This window comes from Ixodes scapularis, unplaced genomic scaffold (genome assembly GCF_016920785.2).
Source record: "Ixodes scapularis isolate PalLabHiFi unplaced genomic scaffold, ASM1692078v2 PGA_scaffold4__175_contigs__length_147842914, whole genome shotgun sequence".
Lineage (NCBI taxonomy): Eukaryota > Metazoa > Arthropoda > Arachnida > Ixodida > Ixodidae > Ixodes > Ixodes scapularis.
Window position 1 is genome coordinate 68,679,071 of NW_024609879.1, and position 11,662 is coordinate 68,690,732.

At 49.6% G+C, this 11,662-nt stretch overlaps 1 pseudogene; it reads left to right on the forward strand.

Annotated features, from left to right (window-relative positions):
• The first annotated feature begins 9,379 nt into the window (after positions 1-9,379).
• LOC115331449 lies at positions 9,380-10,577 on the forward strand (annotated as a pseudogene).
• Positions 10,578-11,662: the final 1,085 nt, after the last annotated feature.

Here is an 11,662-nt window from a genome sequence, read left to right on the forward strand (position 1 = left end):
AATTACGGCGGCCATACTTGCCTTGCCCAAGCACGACCACTTTTCCCTCGGTAGCACCATCCAGTAAGCACCAGCAACACGCCCATGAGACGCCGCCGACTCATGGATTGAATGACGACCCGCCTCAGGTCTTGGAAGGAGATCCGGAACACTGCTTTAGGCCAGATGTTGTATCTGGAGGGGGCAGGGACTAAAAGTAAAAATTAACAAATTTATCTGAAGCGCTACATTCCTATAGCATAAAACTCTAGGATAGCAGTATTTTTTTTTTTTTTTGAGGTCAGTGATGCATTTTAATTAAACACAAATGGTTGGTTTATAACTTTATATGATGAACCAGCAGCCCCTATTTTCCTTAAGTGTAACGGAGTGTCTAACGTTACGTCCGACGGAACCCGAAATAAAAATTAAAGTTACGCCCAACGAAACTGTCAAGCATTCGAGTTGCGTCCGACGTAACCCAAAATAAAAATTAAAGTGTTACCGTATTTACTCGAAAATAGGTCGAACCCTATTTATTGGATCCACCCAGAACAAAAAAAAAAAAAGAATATAAATATAGGTCGATCTTTTTTTTTTATTTTTAAGAACAGGAGAAATTTTGGGCAAAAGAAAGAAAAAAACCTTTATTGCATCACTCTCAGCTAAATCACGGGGCGATGCCAAACAGTTCATCACCGTCAGAACTTCTGGACATGTTATCATTGTCCCAAGCTTCGTCAGCTGGGTAGACATCCTCGCAAATTCGCAGCAATACTTCACTGACACCGTTGTAAAATGACGACAAGAAACGAAAAAAGGTGCGAAGCGACGGAAGACGAACTACAAAGACGCAAGCAAAGCCGCCGTGTCGCCATGAGCAACACGCGAGCCGAGCCGCCTCAAGCAACTAACAAAAATAACATTTTTTTTTTTGTGCGCGTTTGCGAGGATGGAGGGTAAAGTGCATGGCGCATCGCGTTCCTCTCCTTACCCGTTGCCCAGCAAGGGGAACGCTAGAGGCGCGATGTCGAAATCCGACGCCCGACCGGCCACCGCGGGCGGCGAGCCATTTCGGCAACCAAAAGCTTTTTGAAACAAGAAGCGGCGCGGCTCTACGGCAACGCCGGCTCGGTGACTCGATAGCTTCATGCCTCCGGTAGGGTCGCAAAATTTGGTCGCGAATGTAGGTGTCTAAATTCTTTAATCACAATTTCCGAAAAAAAAAAGAAGAAGAAAAAAAAAAAAAAAAAAAGGTCGATTTATATTGAATAAACACGGCAGTCAGCCGCGCGACGAGACACACATTATGAAAGCGATTGGTGCGAGCGACCGAGGCGATGAGCGACGTTTTCTAGAAGCCCAAGAACCGAGCGGCGCAAGCAGCGAGAGTGAGAAATCTTCGGCGCTCGGCGCCGGCTCTCGTAGCTTCTCGCCGTCGCTCGTCTCGTTGATCGCTATATTGCTAACATGCCGTTCAAAAAGGCGCTCTAAGTGCTTACCATTGCATTGGGACCAGCCTCGCTTCCAACCGTAACCAGTCTTTTTTTTTTCTTAGCCGCCCAGGTAGAAGTTAACATCGTACATACACCGTTTTCAAGCATGGCTCCTCGTTCATTGCTCGATTTACATTTTCGGCAAATGACCGCAATGAAGCACAATTATTCTAGTTCAAAATTGTCACGAACACTTGGCACGCATGCTTATACTGTAGCGCACCTAACGTAATTTAAAAGTAGAACGAAAACGGGACGAGATTCGCTTACCGTTTCACGGATCCTAGGCCTAACGGCCGTACTTGGAAGTCGCCTGCGGTCCGGCGATCGGACGAGTCGAGCCGGCCTGACGCAGGCTGACCACGCCTGGTTGAATTATGAGAGGTGCCGTCCAGTTGAGAGCCAGAGACGCAGTAGAAACGGACCGCAAAACATCTGTCCCGTAACCGTAAACGAGCCAACGAACCCCCACACCGCTCTATCTTCGCCATCTCCGCGACGACCGGAAGTGGAAGCCGCGAAGCTAGAAAACCGCGGCAGCGGAAGCCACTGGGCGGAAGCTTTAAGTTTCGGTTTCGCTTTTCTCCAACGCAGGCTACGGTCGCTACGGTTTCGGGCTGGTGGGTTTGTGGCTGGCTGCGACGACGCGAGGGCCCACGAAAAGACGCCAAGTTGGCCGAGTACGAGTCACGGCCCACGATACGAGCAACGGGCCGTTTGCCGCTGTCGACCGGCGATGAGGTATCCGCGGCTTGGTGTCACGATCGGTTTGTTGCCGTGCACGTTGACTCAAAGCTCGAAGTTATGCAGTTCCGTTCCGGCACCAGCCGCACCACGTTTTCCGGTGCATCGCACGTGGAGGCCTTTCGACGCATTCAGTGAACGTTAAGATCGTGCCCGCTGTCTTCGGTGCTGTGGAAGAAGTTGGGAGACGGAAGGCGTTTAGGACTCCAGGCCGGGCCGCCGGTTCACTCTGAACGAGAGGCGACGTGTGTGTGCACGCTTTGAGGAAGCCTCCGCGTTTCGCCGCGCTAGACCTCGCCGATCGCGACCAGACCAACCGGACCCCGAGTCCGAGAGGCTCTTGCGGAGCCAGGAACTGCACCGAGGTAGGAGCTGCTCGTTCTGCGCTACCATGCAGTGCTCTACAGTGCTCGGAGCTCTCGGTGTCATTCGTGCTTGCACCGAAGCCTTTGTGACCCCTTCGGACGCGCAATTCGTACTTCGCAAAGGTTTGGACGGGGCCGCCCTCACCGAGCAGCTCCGCTATATTCCGCTTACTTATGATCGCAATAAAAGCTTGCGTTCTCGGGAAAAAAATTGCGGGACCGCTCTCCGCGCCGCCGACGAGGTTGGCCGCCGCCATGTTCTCAGCTGTTCACTCGCTCCCGCAGCGAGCGCCTTCCGATAATCCTCCCCGTTCCAAAATGCGATGCGCTTTGCGCATTATGCCGTTTACATGACCGCATATTGAATGCGGCAACTGGATTCAATACGACTAAGTCGCATTCGTGTAAACGTGGCTTATGTTCTTTTTCGACATGTATGGTGTATGTAACGATAGCGGTGGTGAACGATGGACGTTTTTGTTGGAAGATGGCGGTCGTCTTTCTGCATGTATGATTTGGTAATAACGGTGGTCCCGTGGTATAAGCGTTTTGTTGGAACGACGGCAGTCGCTACGTCATCGGATGCAAAATCATACCAGCCACACCGAATCATATAGGCAAGCAAAGTGGCTGCCAGTATAGACAGACCCGGAGCCATAGCGGTGCCGGTATCTCCAGTTATGCAGAACGCCAAACCAAACTAGCTGCATGCGTAACACAAAGAAATTACGGTGGTGTCATACCAGAACTGTACAAGCAGCAGGTTTGTTTCTTGTACGTTTTTCCAATAGGGGATTGTCTCTACCTGCTTTTGGTCCGGGCCATGTTTCCCCGAGCCTACAACATGCCCCAAGAAATGTACTTTACTGCGAGCGAATTTACATTTCTGCACATTACGGGTCAATCCAGCGAACGCCACTGCTGCCAAGACGCGCTCCAAATGAACTACGTGCTCTTCCCACGTCATCGAAAGGATCGCTACATCATCGATGTAGGTGCACGCATACTCAGCATGCGGTGCCAAGATCTGATTGATGATCCTCTGAAACGTAGAGGCTGAGTTTTGGAGCCCATAGGGCATTACCTTCCACGCATACTGACCCTGCGGTGTCACAAACGCAGTATAGTACTGCGCCTGCTCGTCCATCGGTATCTGCCAATATCCTCTACGGCCCGCTTTAGACGGAGCAATTTCACCCAGCAACTTGACGTCGCAACACCAGCAACACGGGCCGTCTGCGTTCACACGCAGCAACCGAATTGCTACGACTTGCTATCATAATCATTCACTTTGAATTTTCTTGCAATATTTAGACACCCAGCTACGCGCTAAAAACGTTTTTTTATATCTTTAAATGGCGTTTAGAATACCAAATCATCTTTCTGAAAATGGTTTATCTCCAAAAACCATCGCTTTCAAACCAGAACCAAGTCTTTAGCTGTCATCATCACCACCACGGGGGTGTCACGTGAAAATATTGCGTCCCTGAATGGCTGCTGCCGCTTCAAACGGCTCCGAGTTGTTCGAGTTGCTCGTCCGTTTCGAGGCCGGACCCGATCTCAGCAATTCCTGTCGATCTAGGGAAAGCTAGAGAACAACCCGCCAGTAACCTCAAAATTGCTGGAAAAGATGCCCCGTCTGAAGCGGGCCTAAGCATGTCGAGGATCGATATGAAGTTTGCTCCTGCAACTTCAAGCAGTAGATCACTGGCCATGCTCATGGGGAAGGCATCTGATTTGGTAATAGCGTTCAACTTTCGATAGTCTAAGCACAGTCGCCTACTTCCATCCCTCTTGGCAACACATACTACTGAATGCGCGTGACTACTTTCCACTGGATACACTAAACCGTATTCTTCAAGCTCGTGCACCTGGCGTTCCACTTCTCGCCAGGGCGCCTTGGGAACCCGGTACGGGTAGCACGCTGAGGTTCCGACCCCTCTTGCAGTGTAATTTAATCTTTACAACGTTGCACTTTCCAGCCTTTTAGAAAACATGACGCGGTTTTTCTCTACCAATGCCTTCAGCTGATACTGCTGGGGTTTTGTCAAATGAGCTACTGTCGGAAGCTCACCGCTTTCCTCATTTCCCTCAGCACTCGACAAAGTAGGAACGCCACCGAACGCTCGATCCTGCTCGAAGATCACGCCCACTACTGACACCCGAGAGTGATATGCCCGTAGGTTCTTTGCGTGAACAGTTCTACGACTTCGATCCTCGAGCTCCACTTCATAGGAATACGGACGAAACCGCCGAATTATCGTGAACGGTCCGGTCCACTTTGGCCTCAACTTACCCTCTTTTTCTCTTTCCGACCATAAGACCTGGTCCCCATCACTGAACTGCCTATCCCTAGCCCGTAGGTTGTACCGGTTAGTATAGGCCTCCTGAGTCAGCGCACCTGTCTCCTTCGCACGTTCGAACACACTCTCGAGGCGCTTTCGCAGCTGAGACAGATACACTCCTGCTGAGACATTCAGCGACTCTGGCACCGTCCACTCACCCGTGCATGTTTCTAAAATATAGCTAGTTGCCCGATCGGCACCCTACCGTACATCATCTCGAACGGCGTCTCAGCGGTTGTAGCGTTGGGAACCTCGCGATACGCCCATAAGAGGTATGGTATGCACCTGTCCGTGTCGCGCCCATGCTCCTGAACTGCGAGGCTTAACATCAACTTGAATGTTCCGTTGCACCTCTCCACGAGTCCGTTGCTCTGTGGGTGGTCCAGTGTATAGAACCGCGGCGTCGCTCCTAGCCTCGCCATAAACTCCTGAGTGAGTTTTGCCGTAAAGTTAGTTCCCTGGTCCGAGCAAGCCGTCTCAGGGACCCCCATTCTCGAGAATATCTCTAAGAGAGCGTCGCATGTGTCCTTCGCGGTCAGTGATCGAAGGCAGACGACTTCGGGCCATCTCGTGCAGTAGTGCACGACGCAGAGCGCATAGCGGTGACCCCCACCTGAAGGCGAATCGAGCGGGCCAATAATATCCATATTTACCAACTGGAAGGGCGCGTTCGGTCTCGCGAGCGGCGCGATAGGCACTCGGTCTAACTGTCGCGCGGGAGACCTCAACTGGCACGTGTGACAGCTTTGGCAGAATGATTTGACATCGGCGGCCGCGCCTGGCCAATAGAACGACTGCTTGATGAGCTCAAGTGTTTTACGCTCGCCAACATGGCCAGCCCATGCAGAATCGTGTGCCATTCGCAGCACCTCCTCGCGTCGACCTTTAGGGATCACCAACTGTTTGCATGATCGACCGGCCATTGGTTCACAATGGTATATAAGCTGGTCCATTACAACCATTTCATGCGTTCCCACGCGAGCTTGCTTCCAGGCCTCATCCAGTGTCGTGTCGCTTTCCTGACATCGCCTAAACTCATGCCTGGCAATCTGATTCGCCCCACTGCTAGTTTCTCGTTCCTCTGCCATTATAGTTGGCACTTCTGCTTCTAACGACTGCTCATCGATCTCCCCACCTTTCTCAGCTGTTTCACTTGCCATTGACCCCATGGGCTGAGGTGCGGAGTCACTCCACACTCGCTCACTGAGAAGCTGTTCGTAAGCAGAAGGTGTGATGAAAGCGTCAACCCCCTCAACCAACCTCTCCGTAAGGGCGCATAATACCCCTTGACTTCCCGGTTGCAACGGCACTAAGCGGCACATACGCAAGCTCCGCGGTCACCCGATCGCCGAACGCACTCGTTAGCTCGATCGTGGAGCCCGCGGCCTCATAGTCAAGTATAATAGACTGCCGAATCACACTAATGTCTTCCCCTGAGTTCACGATGGAAGTAATGTCCACATAGCCACTTTTTAGCGACACCGTGTGTCCGCCACTGCCCTCCTTTAATATCGCCGTTCGGGGCTCAACCTCATATTATATCGTACTGACCATGGCTGTCAACGTGCGATCCGTTTTCTCGTTACATTTTCCCATCCGGTGGCCAGGGTAGTTGTTGCGCGTACGGCAATCTTTTGCGATATGACCCGGCTTGTTACAGCCGAAGCAGCGGCGCCCGAACTGTGCGGATGACCGTCCGTGCTTGCCGCGTCCTTCTGGATTCGGCTTTTTTGTCTTACCGCCCCTGTCTGTAATCAAACCCCCTTCGATCTCAGACTTCCATCGAAGTCCTCTGAGAGCTGAACAATCACGCTCAAAGTCAGGAAACCTCCCTTTTCCTAGAGTATGATGTGGGCTTTAGCGTCTGGTGCAAGACACTCCTTTATGCGGTCGGTGACAATTAGCTGTCGCAGATCCTCCATGGTCTGTACAATGAAGCTGTTCAGATAGAATTGCCGGTAGTCTCAAGCGTGACTGAAAACTGCTCCCACGTCTCCTTGGTACCCCTCCTAGAGCTCAGAAAGAGACGTCTGTATTATGCCGCTGACAGCCGCAGACCTCTCAATACTTTGGATTTGAGCGTCGGATAGTCCTTGCGCTCTACTGCGGAGAGCTTGGCAAGCATGCTTCGAGCCCTCTCACTCAACCGTGGCAAGACCGTTTCCGCCCACAACTCGCTGGGCACACCATAGGAGTCTAGGGTCGCCTCAACATCCTAAAACCATCCGGGCACAAGCGGCTCATAAGTAGGCATGGCGGCGAGGATGCCCTTCAATAGGCCGGCGTATTTCAGCCTCCTATCTTCCTCAGCACCCCCAAGTCCGCCCCTCCCATCCACCAAGGACACCGCGCTCAAATTTCGGAAGTGTTGAGTTTCGAACAGAAGCCTTTGCTTCTCCGGTTCTGCCTCTGCGATTTGTAATTGCAATTGCATTAGTGACATCTTGTCTGCCTCCGACATCTCCAAGCCACTACTGCTACTATCACCCTCGGCGTTGACCGCCGACGCACGAACTCCGTCCTCCCCGTTCATACCACCTGGTTTGCCCTTGCCACTACGTAGATTAAACCAATCTGTCATAGAGCGTGCAAGTCCGAGCAAACGAAAGGGCACCTACCAGTGAACGCGATGCGGTTCCGGTTCTCCTTCACCAAGGTCCGTATGAAGGGACGCTGCTTGTCCGTCGGACGCTGTCCGTTACTTCTGCGCGCCCAGTGTTCTGAGATCCCGGCTTCCAGCAGACGTCTCGATGTCACCAGCACTCCTCGATCAGCAGCCTTGCACACTCATCACTGTCGACTGAGCCAGTGAGGCTCAATTCTTCTCTGATGCTAGCTGCTTGATGTCCATTTTGAAGTCTTGCCTCTTGTCGAGGATGTCGAATAACGATCGCGGATATTTGACGTCAACAAGAACAAATACGTTTACTAATTCAGAGCGAAAACAAAAATTAGAAGAGAAAAATTTTACAGAACAGTCATCCTTGCCGGACACGGCAGGAGTCTTCCGGCACAACCCGCTCCGGGTGCGTATATCTCCTCACTCCCTGAAGCCCGTGCAAAAACTGCTTTTCCCTCAGTGCTCCTCGGGTTCAAAAACCTGTGGCTGCCACTTGTTCCCCCCAATCACAGTCTAATACCCTTCCTATTGGGTGCAGTCGGCGACGCCCTCATAACATACAGAGGAGAGGTCACGCACCCCCCTTGGGGCCGGAACAAGGACCCTTGGGTGGTCACTGGTCTCCGACCACAGGGAGGGTCGCAGGAAAAGGGCCCGAACGGGCACCCTATTCTACGTGTGGCGGCGTCCGCGTAGGCACCTGCCAAGGCGGTTCTCTAAAGAGAAGAGGACGAAAGCCGACACAAGTCAGAAGCCGAAAGCAGCATCAGGAATCACATATCTCACCCCGGCCTGGCTCCCCTTTAGAAGCAAATAGAGCCGCCAGGGCAGAGAGACCCGGTGCGAGGAGGACCGGAAAGGTGAACATCACCGGGGAAGAGAACGAAGAAAGGGACCCCAACGACGAATCGATCCCAGATGCTGTCCGTCCGGCACACGTGCAGGTCTGTGCGGCAGCACTGCCGCGGGCGCGCAATTATCGCGACCCGACACCGCCAAAAAAAAAAAAAAAACCACCACCCACCCTTCTCAGCCAAAGCCGCCTTGTATATAGATAGCCGCCTTCGAGCGACGCCTTGAGGACCCACAAAGTTCTTCAAAATAGTGCGCCCTTTTAACCGCTGCCGCGCATTGCGACAACCTCACAGCCACGACAATGAAATCTGCGCTAGGCGTCCCCGAAACAACTCCATATCCTCACACAACCCCTCAATCAGAGGGAAAACGGCTCAAAGTGACCTTTTTGTTCCTTGCAATTTGTTGGTGAAGTATCTGCGCTCTTGAGCCTGTCCCCGTCCCCACAACGCTTAGCTTGGCGCATAATAATAATACGGAAATGCACAAGCAGCAACTCAACACCGCTGGCCCTAGAAAATGTAAGAAAAGTTTTCGTTGACTTTTGAGGTGACGGTGCTGTGGAAGTGACGCCTCGCCGGACCTTCAATGACCTCGCTTTCATCGCCTGACCCCGCACCCTGCGGTTTTGTATGAACAGACGTGTAGTCACGTGGCTGAATATCACAGATGGCCGTAATGACATTAGTAATGAAATTACTGTAATTAAATTGCTTTTTGTAAGATGAGTAGTGTAATGAAATGCTTTCACAGGTTGGTAATTTAGTAACGCCATGTACTACTTTCGGGGAATAATCTCGTGAACATTACTTATTAGTTTTAAAATTACATTTGTCCCAATAAAGATTTTGTTTCCGATCAATAGCAAAAAAAAGAAAAGTTATTTTGTACGGTGATATGTCGTGAAAGAGACATTAAAGCATATGAACAACGGCCATCTAAGCGGGGCGACAGCAAGCCTGACATGTCGCATACATGTTTTGTTTTCTTGTACGCAGTTTTTATCTGCTGCGACTGCTGTCGCACCACAGTTCATCAAAAACGGAGGACACGCACGGACACAATCAAGTAGGGACCATCAGCCTACAGGACTACGCGGCAACTAAAGTGCTCGTCACCCAGATGAAGGCATCACCTCGTCACCAAGTGCACAATGACAGGACTACACTCACGTGTTTGATCGGCAAGTCAAAATCCTGGGAGGCACTTCCAGGTCGGCCTTCGGGGCTATAAAAACACAGCTGCACGGATCAGCGATCATTGGGCAACGGGACAGCTAGCCTGACCTGCCGCATAAATGGATTTTTACTTGTACGCAGGTATGTGGCAAATTTGTGGATTACTCGTACGGCTCAGAAGACCGTTGTTTATTGCTGTTGCCTTGTCCAAGGCGTGTGAAGCTGCTCCTTATTGCCATTGCTGTTTCTCGTTGGAGAGCACTCGTGCTTTTAAGGGGAGGAGATGTTGAAGAAAATCGTGGCCCAGATACAGAAACAATGCAGGAAATACTGGAAAGTCAGAAAGATATGGCGGCTAACATATCGATGTTGGTACAGGGTCAGAAAGGCTTTGAAAAAAGATTAGAGGCTAGTGAAGTGTCTACTTCTAAGATAAAGGATCTCAGAAGGCAGCTAAATGGCACACAAGGAAAACAAGTACATCTAGAAGCGACCATAGTAAAGCTCGAGTCAAAGATCGATGACTTGGAAAATAGAAATTGGAAAGATAACTTGGTAATCCACAGAGAAGAGGAATCTGACGCAGAAACAGAGCAACATTTGGTGGAAAAAGTGGGGGAAGGCTTCTTTAAATCAAAAATGAGTGTTGAAGTTTAATTTCTTGAAAGAATTCACCGTCTAGGAAGGGTGGCTAGGGGTAAATTGAAACCAATAATCTTGTGCTTTGTAAACTACAATGAAAGGCAAAATGTTTTCAGAACTGCTAAAAAATTAAAAGGAACGCGCATATTTGTTCAGGAGGACATTTCGAAGAATGTTAGAATGATAATAAAAAAATATGTGGGAGGGTGCGAAAGACAACTGGGAAAGGGGAGAGTAGGTATACTTATCGTATGATAAATTGAAGATAAATGGAATGACGTACGCATGGGGAAGTAGATACAAACCAGAGAGTTGTACTTTACTCAACTAGGGAAGTACCTTCACCCAAGCATGATAATTGCAAACATTTGGTTTGCCACGGGCAAAAAGTGTCCTATTTATTAACCTTAATGCAAGAAGTATCGTAAATAAAACCCTTGAGCTAGAACATACTTTAATAGAGCATGACCCTGATGTACTAGCTATCACTGAAACCTCGTTAGACTCGTCTGTCATAGATGATACAATAGTAGCTCCCGGTCACGTACTCTGTCGAAAGGACAGAGAAAGTAGAGGAGGGGGTGTTGCTCTAGTCGTCAAATATTGCTTAAATCCTTCAGAAATCGAAAGAGCCCCAGGCATAGAAAATGTATGGTGTAGCATCAAAATGGAAAAAAGTGAGCTAATTGTGGGAGTAGTGTATCGACCCCCGCAAATGTCTTGTGGATATTTTCAAGAACTGAGTTCCTCTTTAAACTGAAAGTAAATTCCGAGAACGTTGTTTTAATGAATGATTTTAATCTCAGTGGAATTGACTGGGTAACGTTAGGATTTGGGGACCACGAAGTATCACGTGCTGAGGAACTTTTAGATATATTTTTCTGACATAATTTAACTCGAATTGTTAAAAGACATTCCAGAATAAAAGGGCAATCAGAAGCGCTTGTGGATCTAATATTTATAAATGAGAACCTTAATAACCACGCATATGATTGCAAGATTAGCCCGGACACTTCGGACCACAGCACTGTACATTTTACGTTGTCCTTAAATGCTATGCTCAGGAGAATTGAAATTGCTTCGTATAAAAACTTTGAAAAGGCCAATGACGTGTCAGTTATTTATCAACTTAGCCTGAACTAGGATAACTTCGAGCACCTAGCTGGCAACCCGTTGATAGAAGTGGATGACCTATGGCTCAATTTTAAGGAAATGATACTTAAAAGCAGTCATAAGTTTGTCCCAATGGAAATAAGAAAGAAACACTTGAACAGTCTTTGGATTACAAGGGACATAAGCCACCACAAAAGACGATTATCAAGGTATAGAGCAAGTGCACGCAAAATACACGACCGGTTCCAGCAGGCAAAAATACAGTCATTGAGCAATGAGCTCAAAGCAAAAATACAAACTTCGAAAACAATTTTCTTTATTGTAA